We start from the raw sequence: 25,564 nt of genomic DNA on the forward strand, positions 1-25,564 counted from the left end.
CCCCCAATAATTATTTTTTTTAAAGATTTATTTTATTTGTTTATACATACAAGAACTGGGGTGTAGGCCAGAGGAGCTGGAGGGATGAGATTTACCAGAGACAGAGTGGGGAGCAGAACAGGCAGATCTACCAAAATACACTGCTGAGGTGAACAATGGGAAAAACAGGAGCGGTCTGCTGGGCCAGGTGGGTCAGCTCCCTGGCCTGGGATTGAACTCAGGCTGTGGTGGTAAAAGCACTGTGACTAACCCCTGAGCCATCAGGGAGGCCCTACCCAATAAATCTTATTATAAATTTCATACAGCTGATTTCTTTTCACAGAATGTTTCCATTGGTATTTGTCGAACTTCTGGATCAGAAACAACCTCTGCTTACCTGTGTGTATTTTCAACATGAATGTTGGTTGATGTTTGTGTTTACATTAGGAAGATGAAAGTGAAATAAATGAAGATATATCAATGTCACTTGTTTATTAATGACATGAAGAACTTATTTGCTGAGTTAGATAACAGTTTTCAAATATAAGAGGATGATTTCCTTATTTATTTGCTGTTTGGAATGTAATAACTACAGGTTGACAAACTTTTAAATTTAATCTGTATTATTAAAGTTTTTCATTACTTTCTTTTTTTTCTTTTTTTAAAGATTTATTTTGTTTTATTTTTTTAAAGATTTATTTTATTTTATTTTTATTTATTTATTTACTTATACAAGCACTGGGTACAGTCAGAAGCGTGGGAGGGTGAAAGAATCCACCAGAGCCAGAGCGGGGAGCCGAGCAGGCAGAAGGGACCGAAGTACACTGCTGAGGGGAGCAGCGGGCAGCAGGAGAGTTCTGCGCGCCAAGTGGGACCCTCCTCTGGTGGCTGAGGAGCAGCCGCGGATCGAACCGGCGCCACAGAGGCAGAGGCTGCGGGCAGCTTCGCAACCCAGCGCTCAACTGCTGCGCCACCGGGGAGGCCCTTCCATTACTTTCTTAAGACTGGACCAGCAAAACAGTAAGTTAAGCCCAGAACTGTAGCATTTGCCCATTTCTGTGGTGTAAATATTTTTACCATGGACAATTTCAAGCCCTATGACACCTACGGAAAAGGAAGTTAGGATGAGAAGGACAGCAACACATTCCTTTATACTGTTTCCATCACTGTGCCCAGTAGACATAAATATACCCAAGAGCAGACATAATAATAGAAACATGCAGTGAAACAGTTAAGAAATGCATTTCATGTTTTTAAAAACACAGTATCTTTAATTGTACATTTTTATGATTTCATTTTTTAAATGATAACTATGTTTCAGAACTGACTTGCAAAATTCCTAAAAATGTAACCATCAGCTGTCAGGAGCTGCTATGTATTGCTACAGTGCCCCATTTGGCTTCTGTTTCAACAAGGCCTCCAGGTGATTGTGATGATGCTAAATCTGAGTACTGCTGCTTAAGCAGATGCTGAGGACAAAAAATGCATGTAGCATCGATTAACATGGTAGTCTGGTTTGCTTAAATATACCTAAATATTTAAGCAAATTCAGATTGGGGCAGGAAGAGAGAAGTGTATCTAAAGGGCATGAGGGGTGTGAGGAAGGTTTTACCTTTGAATCATTAATGTTTTTTTTCCTTTCAAATTTGGCCCGGTTTGATAAACTGTTAACAGATCTTCAAATAAACAATAGATTAAATTAAAGCTCAGTTTAGCCTTTTGAAATAAGATGGTAGCCAATTCAACTGCTCAAATGATATGTCTTCTAGAGAATGGTCTGATTTATATAACAAATACTTAGTAAACATTTATGATGTTCCAAGTGTTCTGGATGTTGATGATTTAGAACATTTGCCAAGACAGATAACAATCTTGATCTCAAGGAATTTATGTTCTAGGAGGATGATAGTAAAAATTCAAAGTAAAATCCAGGTAAAGAAGACAATTACTGGAATGACCATACACAACAGTCAGCAGGAGAAAATTGTGAATTATGGGTTGATGGGTGGAAGGACTGTTTTAGGCCGCGATGGTGAGGAAGTGGCTCTTTGCGCAGGTATCAAAAATGGTGAGTGATGACAAAAATCCATCCATGGAACTATCTGTGTGAAAGCATCCAGGCAGAGGGAACAACTACTGCAGAGATCTTGAAGTGGGAACAGGATTGATGTATCCTAGATTTGCTTGTCATTGTTCAACATATGATTTGTATTTACCAATTTCAAAGAAACCATAACCACAGCAACAACTCATTTATGCAGTATGCTCTGAGATTATGGTATTCCATGTAAGTACATTTTTCATATTTGCTTTTGAAACCATGGTTCTGTAACTTGTGCAGGGTAAGACTATTGCCTGTCCCCAGAAACTGCTTTTGGGCAGTGCAAGTGGCAGTTGGTGGTGGGCATTTTACAACCCACTGCCAATGGCCTTACTGGAGCTCAGGCTTCAGGCAGAGGCCAGCAGTGATGGCAGACAGCAGTGGTTCCCCTGCCGTGCATCCCCATCAGGGCTGCAGGGAGGAGCATGGTGCCCCGTGGGGCCTGCACTAACACTGTGGCTAACTCTGGCTGCTGGCAATACAGAGGCCCGTGGATTTGGAGGCTGAATCATACATAGAATGGACTGATCATGTGTGAATTGTGAGCTGATTCGTGCTATGGTCCAATCAGCCATAGGATTGGAAACCGGTTCAATCAGACTTATAGATGGGGGACCCTGGAAGAGCATATAAGGCACTGCAGACTCCAGTTTGGGGCTCTCTCTGTGCTCCTGAATGACTCTGGGAGACTCTTTCACAGATAGACTCTGTTCCTGATCTCGGAAGAAGAAAGAAGGACAACCTCCAAAGAAAGAAGAGAAGCTGAAAGGCTTCATAGAAGAAGCTAAAGAGCTTCACAAAGGAGGGGCCTGGTGTACCTGCCTTCAGCCTTCCTCTGACACCACCTGAAAGGAACTGCAAAGGCCCCGGGTCTGGTATCTCAAAGAGTTTATGTGGTTGGTGAGGGCCAACAACTCACGAAGAACTGTAATGCTGGGATTTTTGGACACTGCCTCCTAGCGACTGGTGTTGACTGGCACTACTGGCCGTTGTGGCCCAGAACTGTTGATGGGTGATGGGCACTCTGTCTAGGTCATGTCTGAGAGCTGGAGATCATCTGGCACTGCCTCCTGGTGCCGCTTCCTCTGTTGCTGTCTGACCCAGCATCTGGTGCTGTCCATCCTGAGCTTCAGACTGTTCCTGCAGGCTGCTGCAGTGTCAGCTCAGCGACCCCATCGTGAGCATCTCCAGTTGCCACCATGAGTTGGGTCCTGGCCTGCTGCTTGCTGGTGTGCCACAAACTCCAGGCCCTTGTTGAAGGGACAGTGACATCTTGGTTGAATGGTCTTTTGTTTGGGATTTCTGGACACTGTGGGCACCATCTAGAGTAAGATAGCTGGCCACTTGTAGCCTTAGAAAGTCTTTGTTTCCTTTTTTTTTTTTGTAAATAAATTCCATTGTTGTTCCCCAAAACCTGAGCGGTCTTGCAATTGTGCCCATGGGTGAAAACCCGCAGTGAACTGTCCTCTGCTAGTCACTGTCCTTAGATGACTGTAGCCCCCCCATACCACATTTCACTTTTAAACATCAAGGCACCTTTTATGTTATGAACATCTTTGAGCATTTTGGAGAGAAGTCTTTCTAAAGCAAGTGCAACTATTAAGTGAAGCGTCTACGTGGTTTGACATCCCTCCATGACTCATGTTTCCCATTATGACCATCAATTACTCCTTTGTGCTGCAAGGCAGTAGTGCTGTGACTCTTTGCCCAGTGATGCTGACAAGTGTAGGAATTCCTTCATTCCCTGACTTTCTCTGTGGAGAGTTAGGTCCTCTGTTGAGTGTTTTACATCAATAACACCTCTTAACGGCACCCAGGGTGACCATAATAGCAAGTAGGGGTCACCCTCCAATATTTCTTTGCTAGAAAATTGGAGCTTTTAGAAGATGTTTTTTATTTGGGAGGTTTTGTCTAGGTTAGCTTGTGCAGTAAGTGGAAGCAGAAATCTCCAGAAGTTATGTCTGTTTTTCTATCCACCTGGGCAGAGTGCGCTATATGTAGCCCACCCACTCTTGTGCACTATTTATTATCCCAAAACTTTTTATTACTGATCCTGGTTCATATAAATCAAGGAATACAGAGGAGTCATCAAGATGGTAAGGAGCCTCCTGGATTAACCAAGGAGAAGCTGAAGGATGAAATTTGGCTGGAGCTGGCCCGGATTCCCCCAGAGTATAAAATACTTTCAGTGAGAACTAAGTCACTAGGTCCCACAACTGGGCTACCCTCTCCTAAACACAGCTTGGGCAGCCATGAGTGGACACTGGTGGGGAGAGCTTGGGCAAACCGTCATAGCTGTAACACATTGCAAGATCTCCAAGAACTGGTTTGTGCCCTGAAAAGAACCTGATTCTTAAAGGAGGTGTTATCATGGAATCGTCTAGAGGTTCAGCTACCTTGCTATAATGTGTGAGAGCTGCCTTTCTCCTATTTGTGAGAGGGAGCATGGGATGCAGGCATTTACATTAAAACATAAATGGTGCTTTCTTCCTGTCCCTGTTTTGGCAAACAGAAGGGCTTTTTTCTAGAGTACTGTGATGATGTCCTTATCTTCAGCAGCAGATAAGTCTCTGAGAGTAACATTACAGCATATACGTAAGTTTCTCCTGACAGGTTAGACACTGGAAATACAAGTGGGAAGTTTCAGAACTGTTTTTTTGAACCAACACAGAAGAGAGATGAACCAACAATGTCCTCATTTTGCTGTTGTTTACTCCTTTTGTTTGGGGGGGGAAGCATATATTTATTTTGTAACTATATACAGATGCAGGTAATTTTTCTTTCTCTTTTTTTTTTTTTTAAATGAGAAAGCTCAAATATTACTATTGTCTGTGCCACAGCAAACTGAAATAGCTCCTTGGCCCCTTCCTCTGTATTTCTGTGGTACTTGGCTCCGAGATTTATAAACAAAGTAAATGTATATTGAAATGGATGAAACCAAGAGACTGGGGCAAAGTGTGCTTCCCCTCAGTGGGAGGAAGGGACAGGGCTGCCTTGATCTCCTTACTCTTCCTTAGTCCATGGTCTAAAGACTTTCCTTTGGTCACCTAGACCCACGGGGCAGGTGCTCCACCTGCCCAGCAGCAGAGCCTGTTGGCAAAATCTTTGTGTCCTGTAAACTGTTGAATTGAAACTTTTTGATGATTAGGACATAAGTTTATGGGGTCTCTTGTGGTTAAGATCCTTTGCTTAGACTGGAGTCATGATCCATATGCTCCATGGGGCCACCCTTCAAGGGGCTTACCTTTTGTTAAGAGAAACAAGAGGAATGTCTAAAAATTGAGCAAGACAAGGCCCAAATCAAACAACCAACAAAATAAAACACAACAACTAAAAAAGAGCCACTAACTCACCATTCCTGTCCCCTGCAATGGAAGCATGTTTATTCCATTGCTAATCTCCTTTCCTTTACATGAGATTTGCTTTATTTATTTATTTTTTTGGTGGGGGAGAGAGGAAATCACAGATTGCTTGAGCTGCAGATTATTAGTCCTTTATGTCCAATGTATATGCCCAAAAGATCTCTTTTATGGATCACTGTCCGTAAATCATAGCCATCCAGTGAAAGCTTTTCAAAGAACTTTCTGAACACCAGATTTCACTTGTGGAGGGGAAAAAATGCCTGCATTTAACTTCTGCCTCCTAATCTTCGGCTGACAGAAACCAGGAAACTGCTCAATTTCATATGTTTACTTCAAAATACCCTATCTTAGCCAAGTGTCTGGCTGCTCCATTCTGTAAATGCAAGGCGCCACCATCACGCCTCGTATTTTTTTCCTCTCTCTCTGAATTGGCCTATGCTTATGTTCAAAAGGCAGACTTTCAAAAATTGTGTTCTGATTGACCTGGATTTCTGTGGAACTGAACACTAAGGCCAAATGAATTTGACCAAAACTTGCTTTGCCATTTTTTTCTCCCATCTTTTTGAGAAGTAGCCTAGGGAATGTTTTATGAAAGGCATGAAAACTATTATTTAACAATAATGATACCTGCTATGATCACAGTAAAGAGGGCTTTAGAGTTGGATAAAATCTCAGGCTCTCAGTCCTATGCTTTTAGCTATTCAACTCTTAGTATTCTTTTGGGAATATCTGGTGAGACCACATATAAAGCCATAGACCTTTGGATAATTAGAACTTGTCTATTAACTCTCTGTTCATCCTGATACTTGCTTTTAGCCCAAGTTTATAGCCTTTTTTAATTAATCTAAACAATGAACCTTGTTTTGGAAGTGAGCGGTGATCCTATGGATTTCATAATGATGCTGGGTGGTTGCTGGGCGTAAGATCCAGGGGTTCATAACCTCTGGAATGTTTGAATGAACTCCAGTCAAAGCCATCACCATTTCATGCCTACCTGACCACAGTGGCTTCTGGATGATTTCCTGGACTCCAGCCATTTTCTCTTCCAATCCAACTACTCTTTTTCCCAAGCCCCAAGATTATCATGGAATTTTACCCAATCTAAACATGGCTCCTTATTATTTTAAAAAATAAACTTTATAACGATTTTAAATTTCCAGAAAGACTGTGACAGTACTACAAGTTCCAAACTCCAAGCCCAGTTTCCCCTATTATTAATATTTACTATTATTATGGAACATTTGTTATAATAATGAATGAATGTCTATTATTAACTAAAGTCCATGCTTTATTCAAATTTCCTTCCTTAGCTTTCACTAATGTCCTTTTTCTGTTCCAGGATCTCACATTACATTCAGTCATCATGTCTTCTTAAGCTTCTCCAGGATGCGGTAGTTTCTCAGACTTTCCTTGTTTTAAATGACCTTGACAGTTTTAAGGAGTACTGAGAAGGCAATCCCTTCTTGGGATTTGTTTGATTTTACCTGCTCATAATTAGCCTGGGGTAGTGTATTCTTGGAAGCCCACAGTACCATTTTTCTCACATCGTATCAAAGGTGCATACCATCAAATTTGCCTATCATTGTTGATATAAATTAAACCTCGATTATCTGGCTGAAGCAGTGTTGTACGAGGCACCCCGAGGAGCAACCCTATAGCTAACTTATTGATAGAAGGTGGAGCTTTCCAGACTCCACCCCCAACCTCCTTCAGGGCTGATGGGAAATAAGGTCAGGGCTGGCAATTTGGCAGTTAAAACTGCTAGGGCTTCAACAGTTAAATGGCTGGCAGTGAAATCATTGGCAAGGAGAGGTATTCATGGAGAAACTGCCCAATTGCTACATGTGGCTTCAACTTGGATCCTGGTCTCTACTCAATAAATGCTATCTTTGAAGTACAGATGGCATCATATGTGCTGGCCATAAATTTCTCTTTCTCTCAACTGTCTCTTTTCTCATTACCTATGTGATCAAATTCTGTTATTGTTTCTCCCCATAGGTCTGCTTTGAATTCTGTCCTGCAGTTGTAAGTGCAGGTGAGGACCCACCAACTGGGTCAACCCTGGTTCCTTTAGTTTGTCCCACTTCAGTGTTTGTCATGTCTCTCCATGGTAAAGTTACTTCCCCCCCCCCTTTTGCAAGGGAGTCACTATGTGTAGCACTTGCTCAGGTGTGCAGTTATGTCCCATCTCCCCATCTCCTTGAGGGCAGAGTAAATTGCATAAGTTGCTTGAAATTCTTCTGCAGAGAGATGTCTCTTCTCCCCTTGTCTTAATTTATTAATCATTTATATCAGTATGAACTCATGGATATTTATCTTTTACTTTTGGCAATAATTCAATACTAGTTTTTGTTCCTCGAATTGTTCTGGTTTGGGTATTTGGAAGCTCTTTCAGCTGGTTTCTATGTCCTTTTGACATAATCTCATGATTGGAGGTTTTCTGAAAAACACTTTAATATTATTATTATTAATGTTTTTTTTTTTTTTTGGTGCAAGATGCTCCAGATTCATTGTATATATTCCTGCCCCAGTGTTAGGATCAGCCTTTTTTTTTTTTTTTTTTTTTTTTTTAGGAGGCCCTTAATTCTAAAGCCCTTTATTTATTATGCACTTTTTCCTATCCCTGCTTCAATGAACTATTACATTTGGAATACAGTTAGATTTTTTTAAAAGCACATTCTGTACTCCATCCTGGTATCTTTTAACAGTCTAAATAATTTTTTTAAATTTGCACCCATTAAAATTTATTTCTTGAGCTATAAAGATCAATGAATTTTGGCAAATGTGAAGTATCATGTATTCACCACTAACGAGAATTATGATCAGCTTGAATAGTGACCCACCACGGATGTCCACATGTTAGTGCTTGGAACCTATGACTATTTTACTTTACATGGTAAAAGAAACTTGTAGGTTCGATTAAGTCAAAGATCTTGAGATGGTGAGATTATCCTGAGTTGATCTAATCACAAGGGAATTAGTAGTTGGCGATATAATGGAAGCAAGGGATTGGAACGATGTGAAGGGGCTATAATTCAAAGAATGCAGGCAGCCACTAGAAGCTGACAAAAGCAAGAGAAGGATACTATTCTGAAGTCTCCAGAAGGAATGTAGGTATTGATTTTATGCTGATGTTGATTTTAGACTTCTGACCACCAGAACCATAAGAAAGTAACTATGTATTGTTTTAAGTCTCTAAGTTTGTAGTAACTATTATATTAACAATGGGAAATTAATGTAGATTTTTGGTACTTGGAAATGGAGTGCTGATGTAACAAATACCAAAAAATGTGCAAGTGGCTTTGGGGATGGGTAATGGGTAGTGCCTGAAAGAATTTGAGCACCTTGATGGAAGTCAAGCTTGTCTTGAACAGACATTTGGTGGAAATATGGATGTTAAAGTCTTTGCCTATGAGGACTCAGGAGGAAGTGAGGAACTTGAGATCATCTTAGAGAATACTGACATTGTTATAAGCAGAAGATTGATAGAAATAAGCATGTTAAAGATGTTCTGTTGATGAATCAGAAAGAAATGAAAAACATGTTATTGGAAGCTGGAGGAAAGGAGATACTTGTTATACAATGGTAGAAAACTTGGTTGAGTTTTGTCTTACAGCTGTGCAGAAAGCAGAACTTATAAATGTTAAACTTAAGACATTTAGCTGAACATCTTTCCAAGCAAAGTATTTGAAAGTGCAGGCTAGTCCTTCTTGCTGCTTACAGTAAATATGAGAAAAAAAGAGATAAATTGAAGGAAACAAGGACTTGATAATTTGGGAATTTCTTAGTCTATCCAGATTGCAAAGACACTGATATGAGAAGATTCACTATCAGGAAACTGCACTCTGGAGAAAAGTCAAGGTGTAGCTGGACAAGTATGGATAGCGGGTGAGAGGGAAGACAGTGTTTGGTCATGCACAGGGCTCTCTGAGGAGATTAGGTTTGTGACTCATGAATCCCTTCAAAAACCACAGAGATGAAATTATCCAGGAAACATCTGTAGAAGAGTCTCTTGTCTAATGGAAATGAATCTCCATTACATACATGGGAAGTCCACAGGTTTTTGAATGTTATTTCAGCAGAAACACTACTAACCATTATGCTTGTGGAAATCTATTTTATAGCAATGGAAAACTAATATATGGGCCAAAATCCATGTTTCTTATCTTGTCAAAGTACAGGAAAATGTCCCTCTGACCTTCTTCACTCCACTATGAGAGTCTTATCTAATCTAATCAAGACAGGGATTATTCTACTATATTGATATTAAAGGAGGAAGGATTATAAAGAGTTTATACCATGGAGTAGGAAACTTGGGGTCCATCTTAGAATTCTACCTCTCAGCTGACAACCACCAGTTCTGAAAGAGTGCTTAATAAATACTTAATGATTGATTGGAAAGATGGCTTTTTCATCCCAGAACTAGTTTTCTGACTGCTTCTATTGCTATCCTTGCTGCCAGAATTGGTACAGTCTGACTTTTTATCTCTCTAGATTAAGGAAGGGAATATTATGAAAGAATAAGAGTTATGATCTTCTTGTATTTTTTAAAAGTTTGGGGAAGTCAATAAAAATAATTATAAAAGCAACAGCCACTAAATTTACTAAGCTAAAGTGGTTTGTTAAAAATTTTGTTCGTGGTTTGCATGAGTGAACAAATTGAATTCTTATAAAAAAAATCTATGCAGAAGATACATACTGTCATTATCTCCATTTTGCAGATGAAAAAACTGAAGCACAGAGAAGCCAATAACTTTCCCACCCCTACCAAGTAGAGAGCCAGGCTTTGAATCCCAGCAGTCTGGAGTCAATGCCTATAATCAAATCAATGCACGAGTTACCCAGGAACCTTGTTAAAATGCAAATTCTTATTCAGAAGATATCAAGTGAGGCCTGAGATGCTGAATTTTTAACTAGCTCTAGGTTATGCAGGTCCGTGGATCATATTTTAGGTAGTAAGGGTATAAACTCTGGTGTTGTGTTGTTTCAGCAATAGTTGTTGGTTGTGTAAAATCCTAATGTGATAGGGAAGCAGGTATAGTTGTACACATCTATAGAGATGGGATGATGTAGGGATGAAACTTGGGGTGGAGGGCTATACTTTAAGTATTTAAGGAATTGAGAGAGAAAGTTTTAAGATCTTTGTTTGTTTGTTTGTTTGTTTTTTCAGCAAGTGCTAATTCTGGATTTGATGGTCTTCTACCATCCCCAGGTATTTTAACTAGTGGACACAAAAACACCAGGCATGTCCTGTTTTTTTTGAGCATCCCCAGGAGATATGCTATCAATATTTTCACAGTATTTTTCCTGTGACCTGGATGACAGCATGGAGAAGGCAGAGAAATCTGAGGCAATGGTGGGAGTGTGGATTATTTTGGTTCTTGCATGTAGACTCAAAATTGGGGTGTGGGGGCTCCTTGATGGCGCAGGCGGTTGAGTGCAGTGCTGTGAAGCTGTCCACAGGCTCTGCAGTGCTGGTTTGATCCCACCTGGCCGGGGAGATACCCACATGATGCGGCAGACCTCACCCCTCTGGCCTGCTGCTCCACTCAGCAGTGATTTCAGTCAGTCTGCCTGTTCTGTTCCCCACTCTGTCTCTGGTGAATCATCTCACCCTCCTGCACATCTGGCCTGTACCCCAGTTCTTGTATAAATAAATAACTCTTTAAAAAAACTGGGGGGTGTCATAAGTCTTCTCAGTGGGGTCACAATAAGTTAGGGGTAGCTCTCCAGAGATCAGGATCTAAAGGCTAGGCTACTGCCACCCTTTACTTAACTATGAATTGTGAATTTGCCAGGAACTCTGGGATGGAGCAAGGGCAGTGAGAGAGAAAAAATACAAGTCTTAGGTAGTGCAGATAGGTTGGGTCTGAGAGGGACCAGCTGTATAGGAAGAGAGCATGAGAAGGCACTGTGCTTCCTAAGAATGTAATCCTCACTTGATTCCTTTTGGTTTTCTTCAGGAAACACATTATTGTACCTGGCCAATGTAGAAAGGCACCTGCATATTCTTGAGGTCAAGAAGGCCTATCACCAGATACCTGGTAGCATCCCCCCTACACAGAAATCTATCTTGTAAACAAAAAGGGCAGAGTTCACCAGTGATGGCAGTATGTATTGAGTACTCACATGGACAGGGTTTTTAATGTGCATTATTTCTCTCATGCCCTATACAACCTTCATTTTACAGATGGATGAAATGGTTAGAGGGAACTTAAGAAAATTGTTGAAGATTATAAAACTAGTAAATGGGGAGATCAGAAATTGAATCTTAACCATCTTCCCCTGAAGTCCATTTGCCAAACCACCATCTTGTTTTCCTAATACATGGAGACCAGCATTCTCATTTTATACAGGTGAGAAAACTTGGATTTAGTGAGTTTTGGGGATTTATCCATGGAGCTAAGGGTGAAGAGACTGGACTTATCTAAGATTTCATAATTCACTAATTTTGGTAGTACTTATTTTGTGGTTCATATCTCATCTTTTTAGTCAAACTGTAAGCTTTTTGAGGGCAGAACCCCTGATTCATCTTTCTCTGTCACACAAGTCTCAGCACAAACCAGTTACTCATCCAATGGTAACAGTGATTATGCAGTACCAGACAGTCCAATTATTACCTGTTTGCTATCGGATGTCAACTTAGCATAATCTTTAGTGACTAGATCTCTCTTTTCCTGGATGCTTGAAGGAGAATCCGAATCAGGAAAGCTCTTTAGCTTATACTTTTCTGCCAAGGGAGAGTTTGTTGGTACCCTAGAATCCTGACAAACTTTTGTAGATTTTTTTTTTGAATTTATTTTATTGGTCAAAGCTAAAATAAACTTGGCTTTCTCAGAGAGTAATTTAAAAAATATATATGTTTATTGAGGCAATGATGATTTATAGCACTGTATAAATCAGTGGTACAGTTTTACACCTCTGCAAATGTACATTTTCGCACTGCACCCACAACCAGAGTACCAATAATCGTTACCATAGTCTACTGACCCCTCCCCCTTTTGCTTTTCTCCCTTCCAATGTCCCTTATGGTAGCCTCAGCTCTGCTGTCAGATTTCAAGCGTTTGCTTTGGTCTGTTTTTGTCTGTCCCTTTGCTTTTTATACTCCACGTTTGAGTAAAATCATCTGGTAATTGTCTTTCTCCTGCTGACTTTTTTTCTTAGAATAATTCCCTCCAACTCCATCGATGTTGTTTTAAATGGCAGGATTTTTTCTTTTTTCTTTTTTCCTATACCTGAGTAGTAGTCCATAGTGGATATATTCCACATCTTAATCCATACATCTGTCATCAGGCACTTAGGCTGTTTCCATAGCTGGGCTATTGTAAATAGTGTTGCAGTGTACATATGAATGTATATATATATATCTCTTCAAGTTAATGTTTTTGTATTTTGGGGTCGATATGTAGGAGTGGAATTGCTGCATAATATATTGGGTTGTCAGAAAAGTCATGATACATTTTTGCTTTAAAAACATAGAAAAAATATATCATGACTTTTCCAAAAATCCAATGGTAGACCTATTTTTAATGTTTTGAAAAACATCCATATTGTTTTCCACAGATACTGGACAAGTCCACATAACCCCAAAAGTGTGTGAGGGGTCCTGTCTCTCCACACCCTTTCCAACACTGATATTTTAATATGGGCCATTTTTGCAGGTGTGAGTTGGTGTCTCATTGTGATTTTGATTTGAATTTCTCTGATGATAGGTGATGATGAGCATATATTTATGTGCCTGTGAGTCATATGTTTATTTTCTTTGGGGAAGTGTCTATTTAGTTCTTCTGTCCAATATTTGATTGAGTCGTTTGTTTTCTTTTTGTTGAGTTGGATGAGTTCTTTGTAGATCTTGGATATTAGCTCCTTGTTGGATGTATGATGTATGCAAATGTCTTCTCCCACTCAGCAGTGTCTTTGTTTAATGATAGTTTCTTTCACTAGGCAGAAGACTTGTAATTTGAGATAGCCCCCATTTGTTAATTTATTTTTTTGTTTTCCTTGCCATTAGAGTGGAATCCCCAAAGATTTCCCTGAAGTCAATGTCTTAAAGTGCTTTGACTTTGTTTTCTAATTATTTTGTGTTAAGTTTTATATCCAAGTCTTTTACCCATTTTGAATTAATCTTTATGTATGGAGTGAGATAGTGATCTAGTTTCTTTCTGTTGCATGTGGGTGGCCAATTTTCCCAACATCTTTTGTTGAATAGACTCCTTTCTCTATTGTATGTTCTTAGCTTCCTTGTCATAAATGAACCATCCATGTAAGTGTGGGTTCATATCTGGGCTCCATTCTGTAAATATTTCTACCAACAAAACTCAGCTTGATTCAAATCTTACCAGTCTTCCCCTAGGTTAGCCAATCTCTTACTCTTCCATCTTAACTACTTGTGGCTTCAGTCACTCTACAGTCATGGCCAACAGAACTTTCTCTGATGACATAAATATCCTTATTTTCCATGTTGTCATCAGCCACTTGCAACATGTTGCTATTGAGTGCTGGAAATGTAATTAATGCAATTGGGGAACTATATTTTAAATTTAGTTCAATTTTAATAAATTTAAATAATTACATGTGGTTAATGATTACCATATTGTATAAGACAAATCTAGATGTAACTCCCATATTGCTGTATCTATCCCAGCTCTTTCCCTTGAGCCCCCAATTAAATTTGAGCTGACTACTAAACTTCCTTACCTTACCTCATTGACCTGGACTTTGCTTGGATCCCTGACCTCACTCTTCTGATCACCCGCAACCTGGCTGCTTAGCTGGAAGCCACTGTGGTGTCCCTGCCAGTTCTCTTATCCGTAGATCCTCCTTCTTGTTGTCTTTTCTCCTGCTACTAATACTGTTCTGATGTGCCTTCTGTCCTAACCTTGCTAATGTCTTCCCATAGATTTTGTTTCTTTCTGCTTCTCCTGGCTGTGGCTGATTGCATCATTGGTATCAATTCTTCACCCCTCTGTAATAGAGTCATTCATTCATCCTCTTGCCATGACCTCATGGTGAATGACCTTTGATGTAGTGGTTTATCATGAGACTTGCTTTGACTATTGGATTTTTTATACATGTGATGTGAACAGAGGTTTGAAATATGTTTGTACAGTAGGTTTTGGCTTCTTGTCTGCCATCACCATGGGAAGAAAATGCAGGGATAGCTTCTGGTCCAAAGAGGATGAGAGAGATGAGGTGCAGACTTGGACCCCACTCAGTCTGGAGCCAAGTCTACCTGATTCCAACCTAGGTCAGCAATACTAGTCAAAATTCAAAAGAAATACTGGTTATGTTTCACAATTTTGGAGTGTTTGTTACTTAGTAGAAATTGACTTATACACCATTCTAATTTATTCTTTGCATTGCCAAAGTCTACATTGTGAAACATATTCCATCTTATTACTGGTACATAATGCCTGATTTTCCCTGACATGATAAAGTTCCAACTGTTTACCCTAACATGCAAATCTTGACTTGCCCAAGCTCAGCTTCTCATTCCCACCATGATGATTTTGATTTGTTTCTCCTCCAGAATACTTGAAAGCCTGAAATAAGTTTTGGACTTTGACTCATTAATATCTTTATCTTCTCTTTCCCTCTGCCTAGGTGCTTACCCCATACTTGTTTTTGACAATTTCTACTTATTCTTCAAAACCATGTCAGATGTGACCACTCTCTGAAGCCTTGCTTTGCTTCGCAGAAGAGCATCATTGATGTATCCATGACATTTCCTAGATAACACTGTCAGAGTACTCATTTCATGGCATTGAAGCCGATTGCCTCTGAGACCTTGCCTAGGCTGAATGCTTTTGGGAACTCTTTTTTTAAAATGCTTGTTTCCCTTAAATCTATATGTAACTCATTTCCTGGCATATAGTAGATGCTCAAAACAGATGCAATTAGTAAATTTGAAGTGGCACCATCTAGAAGTCTGCCTTTTTAGGCAATGGGATGAGCTTGTGTAAATTAATTCATGCAAACTGTATTCCTGTGGTTCTCAGAGTAACTCTGCCAGGAAAGGAGTTATGCTTAGCAGAATCTGTGTTAAAGATGCTGCTTTGCTCCAGGACAAATGGGAAAGCCCAGAGAGTAAGAGGTAAGCTGGGTAAAGGGTCAAGGTAGCTCTCTTGACTCACAATCCCATATTCTAGCTGTATCGTTACATTGCTTCTCTTATTTTTACCTTATAAGCCACCTTACAACTCATGCCCTTGAGCTTCATATTAGTTTTAAATTTGAAAGCTCCCAGCTCATGAACTCTTCTTATATGCATAATAAGATCTTACTAAATATCATTTATTGGTCTGGTGGTTTTGATTCTGTTTCTCAATTTTTGACACCATTAAGTCAAATTTCTAACTGGAAACTGGATCCGTAAGTACAACCTGCAGCACTTGTCACACTTCTAACCCTGGATTAGTAGATAGTAACCGAAAACCCGATTTGAAAAAGCCCAAGATCTTCCTGTGCTGTTGGTCGTCATTTGCCCCAGTGGACTGAAATTCTCATTGAGGGCAGAATCTATGTTTTCTTTATTGCGTTCTTCTTTCCTTTTCTCCTCGGTGCCTTATTTGCCTTATGTGAGGAGGATCAATGTAGTCCTGATTGGAAGAATTGAACAGCTCCAATCTGTCCTATTGACTCTTTCCTTGAGGATCCTTTCATGAGTCTCCAAATGACTCCAAATTCAGTGTCATGAAGATGTTTGGCTCCTTAAAGGGAGAGGGCTGTCTTTTCCCTTGCTGAGCTGGTGGCCAGGCTGGGGCAAGGAGAGGTGACTCACCCTAGAGGTCAGAGCAGACAGGGAGGAGAGGAGGTCTTGGCTGACCATACTGCTTGGGAAACTGCTCCAAGGCCTTGCCATGCTTCTTGTCTATAATCATTGGTATCATTAGTATCTGTGACACATGGCCTGATACTAACTCTTAGAAGCATGGGAAGATAGATTGAGGACGATAATCCTGGTCCAAAACCTGTCATGATGTGGGAGGTTGAGAGAATTCACCAGAGCCAGAGCAGGGAGCAGAACAGGTAGACCAACGAAGTACACTGCTGAGGGGAGCAGCGGGCGCGGCAGGAGAGGTCTGCGCGCCATGTGGGACCCTTGCCGGAGGCCGGGGATCGAACCAGTGCTGTAGAGGCTGAGGGCAGCTTCACAACCCAGCGCTCAACTGCTGCGCCACCGGGGAGGCCAGATTTCCCTTTTTAGACTCTGCAATCGGTGTGTGCATTTCTGTGTGTGTATGTGATGGAGGCTTGGGAACTTGATAACTTGAGGTCAGTAGGCTGCTCAGCCTCATATTCTTGGCTCCTCAAGGTGTTAATGTTAGTGGAAAAAATACTAAAGTACTAATTGGTCCCTGTGAGGGCAGTACTGATTCTGCTACTTCCCTGCCTCAGGAATTAGTGGTAAGCCTATCTTTTAAGAATGACCAGGTTAAATAGATGGAACTGGAGGAAATTATGCTAAGCAAAGTTAGTCAGCAGAAAGAAAAGTACTAGGTGGTGTCAATTACATGTGGAATATAGAGAATCAAAACAAAGGGACAGATAAGACCAAACCAGTACAAACCTAGAAATTTGACTATAGAATTGGGGATACCAGGATCGGGGGAGAGGGGAGGGAAAAGTGAGGAGGAGGCATAGTACATTAAGGTGGGTGCCTTAGTGGTGGATGAGATCCTACACGTCTAAATCATGTACAGTGTTGTAAACCAATGTTACCTCAATTTAAGAAAAGGAGATCAACAGATTAAAACAAAAGATTTTTCCTGGTATTAAACAATAAAATGTCTATACTTCTAAAAAAAGAAAAAAGAATGACAGAGTTGAATGGTCCTAGTGCCTGTGGTTATTCCCTCATGGGGACCAGGCAGCAAGACTGGATCTTTCTCGACTAATAAAACCAAACAATACTGAGGTCCTGAATCTTCAATATCAGACTTGGTTTGAGTTACTTCCCACCAGCAGAGCCTGAGATTAGGGCTTGGGTGCCCCTAGTTTTCTGGGGGTGATCTCGGAAGGCAGGTTGGAGGAGTAGAGAGGATGATATAGGGGAGGAGACAGAATCAAGATGAGGGTGCATTCTATTTACAATAGCTAAGCTTTGGAAACAACCCAAATGCCCAAAAATAGATGACTGGATCAAGAAGACGTGGTATACACCAAGGAATATTACTCAGCAATCAAAAAAGAGAAACACATGCAGTTTGCAGCAACATGAATGGAGCTGGAAGGGATCATGCTCAGTGAAATAAGTCAGGAAGAAAAAGAAAAATACCGGATGGTCTCACTCATAGCAGGAATCTAGAAAACCTAAATAAGGGACCAGAAAAAGAATAACTATAAGAAAGAAAAAATCAAAATCAACAAAGGCGGGGAAAGGAGGGATTGGGGTCAAAATAAGGGGGTTGCAATTGTATGGGGAATATAAAAATAAAATTAAAAAAAAAAGATGAGAGTGCGTTATTGTGGACAGCAATCTCAATTTTGCTAACATTTCTAAGGACCATTGAGAATGTTCCCTGAAGGATAAGAAACTAGGGCATGTAGCCTCTTGTTCCCCCTTTGGTTGCTGACTATCCTGCCATCCTAGTTGGTCTTGTACTAAGTTTAGATGTGTCCTGCAGTGTTTGTTAAAGGCCCTGGGGGAAGAGGATGGAAACACAGTGCTTGAAGTGAAGGCTGCCAGAGGTGAGTCCACACTTACAAAGAACTGTCCATCAAGCTGGGGGGCGGTGCAGATACTTATGATGATATCTTCATCCCTAAAGAGTATGTATGGGCCCTTGGGACTTATTCTTTAAAAAAGAACAGTTACATGGTGGACTTGTCTAATTCTGTAATATCTTGTTATTAGTTAGAAGATCCACCACTGTTGTCTACTCTTGGATCTAGTTTTACCAAGGTGGTAAGGTATTTCCTCATGTGAGACTGAAAACATTGTATAAAAAGTCACCCACAGCCCCTTTTTTAAAAGGGATTTATTTATTTATTTATTTATTTATTTATTTATTTATTTATGCATACAAGAACTGGGGTGTAGGCCAGCGATGTGTGTGTATGGAGGGGCATGGTGAGAGGATTCACTAGAGACAGAGTGGAGAGCAGAACAGGTGGATCTACTGAAATACACTGCTGAGGGGAGCAGTGGGTGAGACAAGAGAGGTCTGCTGCACCATGGATGGCTCTCTGACTGGGCATCAAACTCCTTCTTTAAGTTGGTTCATATGTTGTATAGATGTCTGTATCCTTAATTCATTTTTACCTTTTCTACCTACTTATTCTATTGGTTATCAAGAGTATTAATGCCTCCAACTGTAATTGTGGGTTTGTCATCTTTTTCTTTCATTTTATGAACTATTTTTGATATATTTTGAAATTATATTGCTAGGCACATGCACATTGAGTACTGTTATGTTTTCTCTGTGAATTCGTCCCTTCATCATTATGTAATGGTCCTTGAGCAATATTATACTGATGACATTCCTTGTTAAAAAGTCCTCTTTGTCTGATGTTAATATCACATTCTAGCTTTTTTTTGATTAGTGTTTGTATGATGCCTCTTCTCCCATCATTTTATTTTAAATACGTATATACATGTACATGCATAAGTCTGTTTATCTAACTAGCTAGCTATATTTAAAGTATTTTTTAATTGAAAGCATGGCAATATAAGTTGGTGGTGTTTAAATCTAATTATTGATTTTGCCAGTTTAAATCCATCATCTTGCTAATTATTTTCAACCTGTCCATTTGTTCCTCATTCTTTTTTCCCCTTTCCCTGCTTTCTTATGGATTTCTTGAGCATTTTTATGATTCTATTTTGTCTCTAATATTGATTTATTTTTATATATAGCTATTTTAAAATAATGGTTGTTCTAGTTCTTATAATATACATCTTTACCATTGCCTGCTTTAAAAAAATATTATGCTCCTACAAGCACAGTATATTTGGAGAGTGTTGAAACAGTATATTTCCAGATACTACCTTTCATCCTCTGTGTTACTCTTGTCATATATTTATAAGTACATAATCTATAAACCACATGATATATTATCATGATTTTGGATGACATAACCAATGATCTTTAAAGTTTTTTTTTAAGATTTATTTATTTATGCATACAAGAATGGGGTTACAGGCCAGAGTTGTGGGGGTTGAGAGGATGCACCAGAGACAGAGTGGGGAACAGAGCAGGCAGATTTACTGAAATACACTACTGAGGGGAGCAGCAGGTGAGATAGGAGATGTCTGCTGCGCCATGTGGGTAGCTCCCTGGCCGGGGATCAAACTCGTGCTGCAGTGGCTGCAGTTAGCTTCATAGGTTGTGTTTTAACCCCTTGCACCACGAGGGAGGCCCGAAAGTTATTTTTTAAGTGTGCTTTATATTTCGCTTTCAGTTTTACCATTTTTCCCTCTTCATTTAAGTAGATCTAATTTTTCACTTATAGCATAGTCTTTCAGCATGAAGAACTTCCTTTAATTCTTGTAAGGAAAGTCTACTAGTAACGAATTTTCTCTGATTCTGTGTCTGAATAAGACTTCATTTTCCTTCTCTGGTTTGACAGTTATTTTCCTTTAGTACTTTAAAGACATTTCCTCACTATCGTCCTGCTTGCCTAATTTCTGAGAGGATGTATGCTATGATTTTTATTTTTATTCTTCTTTATGTAATATTTCTTTTTTCCTGGCTGCCATTAAGTTCTTATCTTTGGATTTCAGAGTTTTGACTATGATGTTTTTGAGTGTCTATGTATGTGTGTGTGTTTTCCATTTATGCTGATCTCAGTACAACAGGCCTTTTGCTGTGGTCTGTCACTAATGTTATATAATTCTTGAACATTATATCTTCAAAGATTTCTTTTGTTCCATTCTCTATTTTCTCCTCTTAGGACTTTACTTACATGCATTTTAGACTGGTTGAAACTGTCCCACAGGTTTTGCATTTTTTTTAACTTCTTTTTTTCTTCAGATACAGAAAGGGTTGGCTCTTCTGCCAGGTCATTAGCATGGATGATTGAGCCAGTCTTCTTAGGAACTGGGTTTTAATTTTGTTTCCCCAGGCTTCAAATTCCTCTATCAGGGGACTGCTGTCATCTTGTGTTTCATGTGGGAATTGGAGATCATTTTTTATATTCAGCTTTCAGTAGTAGTTTTGTTGTGATCAATTTCTCCAACCTCTTGACCTTCCCTCAGCAATAGACTTTGTTGTTTGTTCCTTGATGCTCGTGGTGGGAAATGATGGTGGGAACGACTTACATTTTTTTGGTCTAGACCTAGGCTTAGGCAAGGACTATTTACCTACGTCTCAGGGATGCAGATTTATCAGCATCTCCCTTGCACCCTTGAGGAAACCAAGCTGCTTTTTATCTTTGTTGGGTCCTTCTTAGCAGAGAGTTTCCTCTCACTCAGCATAACAAAACTCTGCTTGTGCAGGATTCTGGGCTCAAGAGTATTTCCAACCTTTATTCCAGCAACTTAAGGCTGTTGCTTCATCTAAAGGAGAGTCTTAAATACAGGATGGTAGTATGTCGTGCCTGTACTGCAGTGGCCGCAGATGACCACCTGCACCACTGTGAGCAATCTTTCTGGTTTCATCTCTTACATCAGTCTTCCCCATGTGTTCCTGGTGAAGGCCCATGGCAAAGAATTTATAAGTGACATGAGCTCTCTGTAGGTTTGTGCCTCCCAGTGATTCTAAACTGATATGCTGGCCAACACTTGATTTTTTAGAATTCATTGAAATACAGCTGATTCTTCTTATCTACTTTTTGGTAGTCTCCTCTGTCAGGCCATTGTATTCTGACAAAAGTCAAATAGTTTGTGAGTCACATTTCATCTCAGAGGAGTTTTTCATTATCTGAAATTCAGTTATTTGGTTGCCTTGTGATCTCAATTCTCTGATGGGATTAAAAATTATGTTTTGAAGATTTCCTTGCTTCTCCTCATTGTTAGAGTAGGGAAAAGTGTTCTCTTTGACTTGCTGAATCGTTTATGGAGTGGGATATTTATTGCTTGAATGTTTAAAATATGTGGGCATCTGAGCTAGGCCCTGTTCATTCACCTTGGACCATGACTCATCCTTTTTGACCAATTCTCCTTCAGATAGGCAATTCCTTGGCCACCATTTTGATTTGTGGAAAAGTCACCTCCTGGATTTCTCCTCAACTTTAAGCCCCATAGTCCTTGGATAGTGAGGCCCTGTTGTAATTTGACACCCAACTGTCTGTGATACCACACCCCAGATCCTGCCCAGCACCACTTTCCTGGGGTGGGAGTAGGGATAGCAGACACACCTATAGGCATCTACGGGCAATGTGGTAGAAGGACAGGTCACATATGTTATGGGAACTCCATGACAGTGTGGACATGATGACCCCTCAGGGATGATTTATACCCTCCAGTTGTGTGTTTAAGTTAGTCTCCTTGACTCAGAGTCCAGTTTTCTTGTCTGTAAAATTAGAGGTTAGACTGAACTTAGAATGAATGATCCTCAGACCCTGGTGGGCCAATCATTTCTGGAACTTTGAAATCTATATGCACATATATAAGAGGTAAAAAAAAAAGTGGGGGGGGCAATTGCTCTCATGTGATGTTTCAAGAAATAGTCTATGGTAAAAGCAGAGCTCGAATTTGGGAAAAAGGAAACCACTACTGAGCTTCTGTGGTTTTCAAATGGTTTACCACTGTTATCCTCCACCATTTCATCCAGGATGGCTCAGACTTCACAGAACTTATTTCTTGGGCTTCCCCTCAACTGTCTGCTTGAGGGGAACATTTTGTGGGAAAAAAAATTTAATCCATTCAGAAATCATATCAGTGGTTGCTTGGAGGCCAAGAGTTGGAGGAAGGAGGTGAGAGCTCTGTGGTGATAGAAGTATTCTGTGACTTGATGGTGGTGATTGTTACATGGGTATGTGTACATGGGTGTGTGTATTTGGCAAAACTCTTTGAACTGTATATTAAAATGGGTGAAATGTGTTGTAGGTAAATATATTTCAATAAAGTTGATTAAAAATTGAAACCCACAGCTTCAGATTAATGTGTGTGAGAGATGTTAAATATCTGTGCTCCTTTTGATTTTAAATATCTGTGCTCCTAAAAGCCTTTCAGTATTATTTGGTTGCTTAGAATTTCAAAATAAATTAATTATAGCAGAAAGGAGCAAATGAGAACAATGATAAGTTTAGAATGTGATCTGTTGATTTGGAAGATAAGAATGAAATAAAACAGGTATCTGACTTCCAACGACTCAGAGTTTATATTGGTATTTTATCTTTTTTTACTTCTTTGTGTTTATAAAAATAAAATATTAATAATACATTTGAAGCTCCCTTGGCTGTCATCCCTGTCTCATTTCTAATCTCTATCTTTGCCTTCCCTCCCTGTCTTCCCAGAGGCAATAGTATGAAAATGTGACATTCATTCTTTCAGTCCATTTTTTGACATTTTTTCATACTGATTCAATACAACCAAAAACTATTATTTTAAACTTTTATTTGTAAATTTATACAATTAGCTTGAGAATATACAGTTCATTCTTCAATTTGCTTTTTTTCAATCAATGTTATATTTTTGAGATCTCATAATGATATGTATCTAGGTCTAGGTAATTTTTTTCACTGTTGTGCAGATTTCCATCATACTTATATCCACAAAGTTAGTTTTCAATTCCTGCCCTCTTTCTTTCTCTCTTTCTTTCTTTCTTTCTTTCTTTCTTTCTTTCTTTCTTTCTTTCTTTCTTTCTTTCTTCCTTCCTTCCTTCCTTCCTTCCTTCCTTCCTTCCTTCCTTCCTTCCTTCCTTCCTTCCTTCCTTCCTTCCTTCCTTCCTTCCTTCCTTCCTTCCTTCCTTCCTTCCTTCCTTCCTTCCTTCCTTCCTTCCTTCCTTCCTTCCCTCCTTCTTTCTTTCTCTCTCTCTCTCTTTCTTTCTCTCTCTCTCTCTCTTCCTCTCTCTCTTTCTTTCTTATTATTAGAAACCGTGTGATCTTGATCTTCCTTTTAGGTGCAGAGGGCTTTCTAGGCTACACAGCTGGAATTCCTTGATCATGGTATTAGAATAGACTTTTCCAACTACACAGTGCGTCCCACCTGCCACCCAAAGATTCTGATATTCATATTTTCCCCTTCTTGTTACTTTGGCTTCACTGAAAGTCAGTACTCTAGAAGGAGTTGGCAAATATTTTCTTAAAGGACTGGAGAACAAATATTTCTGGTTTTGCCAGTCAAGAAGCAACATTGAGACCATTAGGTAGGGTTTTATATAACCAATTAAAATGTAACCATTTAAAAAAAGTAAAAAAATAAATTTTTAGATTATAGGTTGTGTAAAAATCAGTGATTAGTTGGCTTATTGCTACAGTTTGCAGATCTCTACTGTAGGCCCTTCCAGTCCTGAACAATCGTCTGCTAATTAATAGCTACATCAATACATGCATCAGTGTACACATACACTGGTAGTGTGTACATTGGTAGTGCAGGAAGTAACATGGTTGGCACAGATTTGGTTAAGTCAAGCCTGAGAGAAACACAGTCCCAATTTCTACAAGGTTGTTATCACCCTTGGTACTTAGAAGTATTGCGCCCGAGACTGGCTCCATTTTCTATTCCCAAGGCACCTCATGCTTCTGTGCCCCCACAGCTGTTGTCGTAACCTTTTCCTCGGTGAGTGGATGCTCAGTAGTGATGCTGCTGTCTCCACTGCTATCTGCAGTTGCGTAAACACGAGGGTCCCGTGTTTTGTCCTCCTGTGACCTTCTTGCAAGGAATGTCATGTAACCAATGTGCAGGGCTCTCAGCAATCTTGAAGTTAAAATGCTGTTCACTGTAGGGAGGAGCAGGAGAGGGGAGAGCCATAGAAATGCGCAGTCTTGCAAAACTCAGGTGTTAGGGAGTGTCAAAGGGCTTGACTTTATATTCCTAAAGATGGCATGGAAATGGGGAACAGGTCAGACTGACATGGGGAAATAACCCACCCCACATTGTTCCCTGAAACAACAAGAGGAAGCAGGATTAGTAGTGCATATGACAATATTAAAGGACTCAGGTTAAAGCATTTTTTCAAAAACCCTCAACCTAGGCTGAACTTGGCATGGCTATTTCCTGTCCATCTAGTAGGACAGCATTCAGATTCACTGTGTCAGTTGATATATCAAGCCATTCTTTATCATTTCTGGATAAGGCAGCTCTATAATCTCCCTCTCCAGTGAGTTGGAAGGCACACTCTGGGAGGAGCTGCCTTGTGGGACTGTGTAAGTTTCCTCACTGGTGTGGGGTCAACCATCTTGTAAGTGTGTATATGGGAGGCAGGGAGAAGCAAAAAGAATGTGTGTGTGTGTGGGGGGGGGTTGGTTGGGTGGGTAGATTAACTTTCCCTTTTCAAAATGTTAGATTTGCATAGGAAACCTTCTGAATCTCAGTGCCTTCTCAGATCTGTCAATCCCACCATGTGTGGATTGGCCCAAGGGTGCAGTCTTCCTCTCCTGCCATCCTCACTGAATCTTGCTGTCCACCTCCCCTGAGTATGACCACCCCTCTCGTATTTCCTTCCAGCAAACACTCTCCACTCCTGGTTCAACCCTGTTGGCTTGACAGAAACTCAGAGAAGACATGATAATAAAGAAGAGCAATTCCCTGCTCTCAAGACCCAGTGTACCAAAGGAGGTTGGTCCACCCCAGCCTCCCACAGGCATCACATCTGAGGGAAGGTACTTATGTCATGACTGGTGAGGCAATCCCCCTGAAGAGATGAGCTGGATTGCTAGAGCTGGTAGACTATCTGGGACTCCACCCCACCTCAGACTTCCACAGGCGTCACATCTGAGGGAAGATACTTATGTCTTGACTGGTGAGGCAACCCCCTGAAGAGATGAGCTGGATTGCTGGAGCTGGTAGACTATCTGGGACTCCTTACCTTATTTTCCAGAACTTTCTACACATGCCTTTCTTCTAAAGCAATGACTGCACAGGGCCTGGGGCCAGTAGCTGGCCAACCTGGTAATCAGGTGCAGCTTTCTGACTGATGGTTTGTGATTTACTGACTCAAACATTCTGCCCTTTACCTGGAACAAACAGCTTAGCAATGAATTCCTACGATCCTCTGGAACTCAGATTTGCTACAGCCCA

General features: G+C 40.2%; 1 pseudogene across 1 annotated transcript in view; it reads left to right on the plus strand.

The window, feature by feature from the left end:
• The first annotated feature begins 2,008 nt into the window (after positions 1 to 2,008).
• Positions 2,009 to 25,564, plus strand: part of LOC311180042 (large ribosomal subunit protein eL31-like) — a 56,389-nt pseudogene continuing 32,833 nt past the window's right edge. Inside the window, exon 1 of the transcript in view lies at positions 2,009 to 2,047. The product of the transcript in view is annotated as a large ribosomal subunit protein eL31-like (transcript). The remainder of the gene's footprint in view (positions 2,048 to 25,564) is intronic.

Source organism: Talpa europaea (assembly GCF_964194135.1).
Source record: "Talpa europaea genome assembly, chromosome: 11".
Taxonomy (NCBI): Eukaryota; Metazoa; Chordata; class Mammalia; order Eulipotyphla; family Talpidae; genus Talpa; species Talpa europaea.